This window comes from Lathyrus oleraceus, chromosome 7 (genome assembly GCF_024323335.1).
Source record: "Lathyrus oleraceus cultivar Zhongwan6 chromosome 7, CAAS_Psat_ZW6_1.0, whole genome shotgun sequence".
In the NCBI taxonomy this organism is placed as follows: Eukaryota; Viridiplantae; Streptophyta; class Magnoliopsida; order Fabales; family Fabaceae; genus Lathyrus; species Lathyrus oleraceus.
Window position 1 is genome coordinate 399844168 of NC_066585.1, and position 5410 is coordinate 399849577.

General features: G+C 39.8%; 1 non-coding gene across 1 annotated transcript; it reads right to left on the minus strand.

Annotated features, from left to right (window-relative positions):
- Positions 1-3519: 3519 nt before the first annotated feature.
- On the minus strand, positions 3520-3626 carry LOC127109013 (small nucleolar RNA R71). Its single transcript, XR_007796502.1, has one exon. It is a non-coding gene; the product is annotated as a small nucleolar RNA R71 (small nucleolar RNA).
- Positions 3627-5410: the final 1784 nt, after the last annotated feature.

The following is a 5410-nucleotide window of genomic DNA, read 5'->3' on the forward strand; positions in this document are numbered from 1 at the left end:
TAAGTGGTCAATATGGATAGCTGGTGCTTCATTCTTCCATTTGACTTTGAACATAGAAGCCAACGTACCTAGAGCATCTGCTGACCGATTTTCTTCCCTGGGTATCTGATGAAAAAAGATTTCATCAAAGTAGGGTACCAGTTTTCTGATATGCTCTTTATAGGGTATCAACTTGTTATCCCAAGTCTCCAAATCACCTTTTACCTGACTTATTACCAGAGCTGAATCATCGTACACCTCAAGAATCTTGATCCTTAAGTCGATGGCCGCCTCCAAACCATAGATGCATGCTTCATATTCTGCCATATTATTGGTGCAGTCAAAACATAATCTGGCGGTAAATGGAAGGTGGAAACCGGTTGGAGAAGTGATAACTACACCTATGCCATGACCACGAGCATTGGAAGCACTGTCGAACATGAGCGTCCATCACGATCCTAGTTCGAGGCCTTCCTCATGGCTTATCTCGGAGCCTGGCATAGTGAAGTATCTGATTAACATGATGTCTTCGTATGGAAAGTCGAACCTCAACGATTGATAACCTTCCACAGGTAGGTGAGCAAGGTTGTCAGACAGAACACTCCCCTTATTGTTTTCTGGGTCGCATATTGGATATCATATTCGGTCAACAACATTTTCCACCAAGCAATTCTACCTGTAACAGGAGGCTTTTCGAAGATATACTTCATCAGATCCATTTTGGATATCAATAAAGTGGTATGGAAAATCATATATTGTCTCAGGCGTCGAGCATCCCAAGTCAAGGCGCAACAAGTTTTCTCTAAAAGTGAGTATTTGGTCTCACATTCACTAAATTTCTTGTTGAGGTAGTAAATGATGTATTCCTTCTTGCCTGTGTCATAGTGTTGACCCAAAACGCAGCCCATAGATTCATCGAGCATCATGAGGTACATAATGAGAGGCCTACCAGGAACCGGTGGTATAAGGATTGGTGGTTCTTGAAAGTACTTTTTTATTTTGTCTAATGTTGCTTGGCAATCGTCATTCCACACAATCGATTGATTCTTTCTCAATAGTTTGAATATCGGTATGCAGGTAGCTGTTAAATGGGATATGAATCTCGAGATGTAATTGAGTCGACCAAGGAAACTTCAGACTTCTTTTTCTGTTCAGGGAGATGGCACTTCTTGGATGGATCGAACTTTGTAGGGATCAACCTCAATACCTTTCTGACTGACTATGAAACCCAAAAGCTTACCGAATCGGACCCCAAAAGTGCACTTAGCTGGATTCAGACGCAACTTGAACTTTCGGAGTCCGGCAAACAATTTCCTCAGGTTCTCTTAGTGATCTTCTTCAGTTCTAGATTTTGCAATCATGTCATCCATGTAAACCTCAATCTCTTCATGAATCATGTCGTGAAAGAGGGTTACCATGGCACATTGATATATTACTGATAACGCGAAAATGTATTGTATATTTGGCTTCATATGAATTGCTTTTTACTTGATTAATACTTATTATTACGCAGTATGTTATGTTTATTTCAGGTATTTATCAAATAAGAGATGTATAGGCAAGGAAAGTGGAAAATAGAAAAAAGGAAAGAAAAAGAGAAGAAAATGGAGAAAAATATAAAGCATGGCGCTTACCACACCAAATGGACGTGTGGCGCCCACCACTTGGGTGTGTGGCGCCTGCCACATGACCTAAAGGGAGTGGTGGCGCCCATCCCATAAAAGGTGGCGCCGGCCACGGAGACCATATTAGGGTTGTGGCAGCCACCATCAACCCGGTCTCCCTTATTCCTCTCCACCTTTTAAGCCACGGCCTCCACATTTTTAGCCATGATTTTCACTTACTTTTTCAACCAACCAATGCTACAATTAGGGAGAGTGGAAGTATATAAAGGAGGGTCGGTTTTTCTCACGAGGAGTGCATTTTTTTCCAGTCAGATTTTTTGGTTAGATTTTCTTAGGTAGTTTCTTACTTTGTAAAAGTAATAGATTCTCCACATCAGGGGCTATTGCAATTTATTGTACTATATTGTCAAAGCTTGTCGGCATTGTTTAATTTGAAGAATCATGATTCATTCCAAGTTCTTGATTTATATTCTAGGTTTTATTTTAATTTCCATTTTAATTACTTATGCCTTATTGTATGCTTAATTATCTGAATACCATGTCTGTTACTGGATCCATGTCTGGCTAAATCTCTAGGTATCAGTATGTAAAGACCGTCGAAATGACGGGATTCGTAAATAATTGGTGTTGGATTTTATAAAATATTATTTTCCGGTTTTAGTTTCTTGTTTTATTCAAAACTGTTTTTCGTACGAGAGTACAAAGCAAACAAAGATTACGGTTAATAAAAACGAGAGTGTGAGACTTTAACCGGATAACTGAAACTAGGCATTAATCCTAAACACAGCGAAAGCGCTTTAGGATTAATTAGACTATATTCATATTCAAAATTACTTTAAAATTCATAATGAGACCGCGAGAGCCAAGCATTCTGGTTTAAGAGTATGGTCAGAGTCAATAAAAATGAGAGTGTCAGACAAAGTCCTTTTTATAAATAATTTCTACTGAAGAATATTTTGATCTTTAAGATTACACCAACTATCTATCGAATCCCCGAAGTTTGATGTGTTACATACCGATATCCCTTTATTCAATATCTTTATTAATATTTTGTCCATGTTATAATTATTTCTCTTTATCCCTTCAATCTTAGAACGTTCCTCAACCTTAGATTTACATAGTAACATTAGATAACGATACGTTCAATTATTAGTCCTTTTGGGTTCGATAATCTTTAAAACTACGCGATACGATTGCGCACTTGCAGTCACGATTCCCATAGACTTACTAAGTCGCGATAAAGTTTTTAGAGCCGCTGCCGGGGACTTATTTAGTCGATATCGTAACTCCAGTGTTTCCCGATGTAGACTAAGGCAAACAATTCTATTTCCCTTTCTAATTTGTCGAGTGTATGCCAAGTACTCGCTCTCAAGGCGAGAAATTAAAGCTACCGCTCGACGAACCTGAGCGTTATCTAAGATTAGAACGCCGGATACGAGACCTGATACGAGAACTGATACGAGAACATCGTATCAAGCTAAATCTTCCCGATCCTAATCTCCCTATTCCTGAACCAGTTATATAACCAGAGATGGCCGAAGGACCGCAGTACCGTCCTCTTATGTACTACGCAATCCCTTCGCAGGATGAACCACATAACAACATCGCCACCCCTGCCATCGAGGCTAATAATTTCGAGCTAAAACCTTTGTTGTTGTCAGTCGTACAGCAAAACCAATTTTCAGGTAGTCCCACGGAGGACCCGAACCTACATTTGTCAATGTTTTTGCAATATGCAGACACAGTGAAAGCAAATGGGCTCAGCCCCGAAGCTATAAGACTATATCTTTTCCCATTCTCATTAAGAGACAGAGCTAGAGCTTGGCTCCAGTCTCTACCATCCAACTCTATCACTACGTGGAACGAGTTGAAGAAAGTTTTCTTAGCACAATATTTCCCACCTAGTAAGACGACAATGCTAAGAGCCCAAATAAACGGGTTTAAACAAAAAGATAATGAATCACTTTTTGAAGCTTGGGAGAGATACAAAGACATGATGAGGCTTTGTCCATATCACGGTCTAGAAGAGTGGTTGATCATCCATACCTTTTACAATGGTCTCTTGTACAACACAAGATTGACAATAGACGCTGCCTCAGGTGGCGCACTGATGGATAAACCCTACAATGTGGCCTATTAACTTATCGAAAGTATGGCCCAAAATCATTACCAGTGGGGAAGCGAAAGAACCTCCATAGAGAAACCTCCCATGAAAGGCGGTATGTACGAATTAAGTAGTCTTGACCATGTCAATGCTAAGGTAGACGCTCTTACTCAAAAGATAGACAACTTGACCATAACACCTGCATCCAATGTGGCTGCCGTAACACCAACATGTGAGATATGCGGAGTTCCTGGGCATGTTGCCCCTGAATGTCAGCTTCTGATAGGAGTCTCCATAGACCAGGTAAACTATACTCAAGGAAACCCTTACGCAAACACCTATATCCCAGGTTGGAAGAACCATCCTAACTTTTCGTACAAAAATAATAATGCATTGTATGCACCAACCTAAGCACCTGCTGTACCACCAGGATATCACAAAGTTGCCACAAATACTCAAAATGCTCCTAGGAAGTCTAACCTAGAAATAATGATGGAAAACTTCATAGCTACCCAATCCCAAACAAATAAGGATTTCCTAAATCAAAACATACACACTAGTGAGCAAATCAAGTAGTTAGCAAACAAGATAGACGCTTTAGCCACCCATAACAAAATGTTGGAAACATAAATCTCGCAAGTGGCTCAGCAACAAGCACCTACTGCTACCCCTACAGGCACATTTCCTGGACAACCGCAACCAAACCCAAAAGGTCATGCAAATGCTATTATACTACGAAGTGGGACATAACTAGACCGACCGACCCTAGGATTGAAAACCCATCCATGCACCAAGACCCTGATAAGGAAACTGAGAAGGAAGATGGACTAGAGGAAGATAAAAGCGAAGAGGTCGTAGAGAAAGAAGAACCTTATGTGCCTCCACAACCGTATAAACCTCATATCCCTTATCCTCAAAGACTTGTTAAATCTAAAAGTATAGGGAAATTTAAAAAAATTGTAGAGCTTCTAAAACAATTGAATATCACGATACCCTTTACGGAAGCTATCACTTAATGCCCTCATATGCTAAGTTTCTTAAGGAAATATTTTCTAACAAGAAGAAGATAGAGGATAACGAAACTGTTACACTTACTGCTGAGTGTAACGCCATAATACAAAATAATATGCCTCCTAAGCTGAAAGACCCAGGGAGTTTCTCCATACCCCGTGTAATCGGAAAGTTTGTCATAGACAAAGCAGTATGCGACTTAGGAGCCAGTATTAGCTTAATGCCCTTGTCCATATGCGAAAGGCTTAAAATAGGAGAACTAAGACCTACTAGGATGTCCGTACAACTTGTAGATCATTTTGTTAAATTTCCCGTAGGTATGTTAGAAAACGTTCCGGTACGCATAGGACAATTCTATATTCCTACTGATTTCATAATCATGGATATAAAAGAGGATTCCAACATCCCTATCATATTAGGAAGAGAATTCCTAGCTACTACCGGAGCTATTATAGATATTAAGAAAGGCAAGCTAACCTTTGAAGTTGGTGAGGAAAAAGTTATATTCATTTTGACGCAATTCTTAAAGGCACCAGCTATAGACGACACTTGTTGTCTGCTGGATGTCATCGGCGAATGTATAAGAGAAATGGAGAATGAACAAACATCATACTCTGAAATACTAAATATTCCAAGGCCTCCTACTTTTAAAGATGAAAATTGGAGTGAGGAATTCCAAGATGACAGCCTA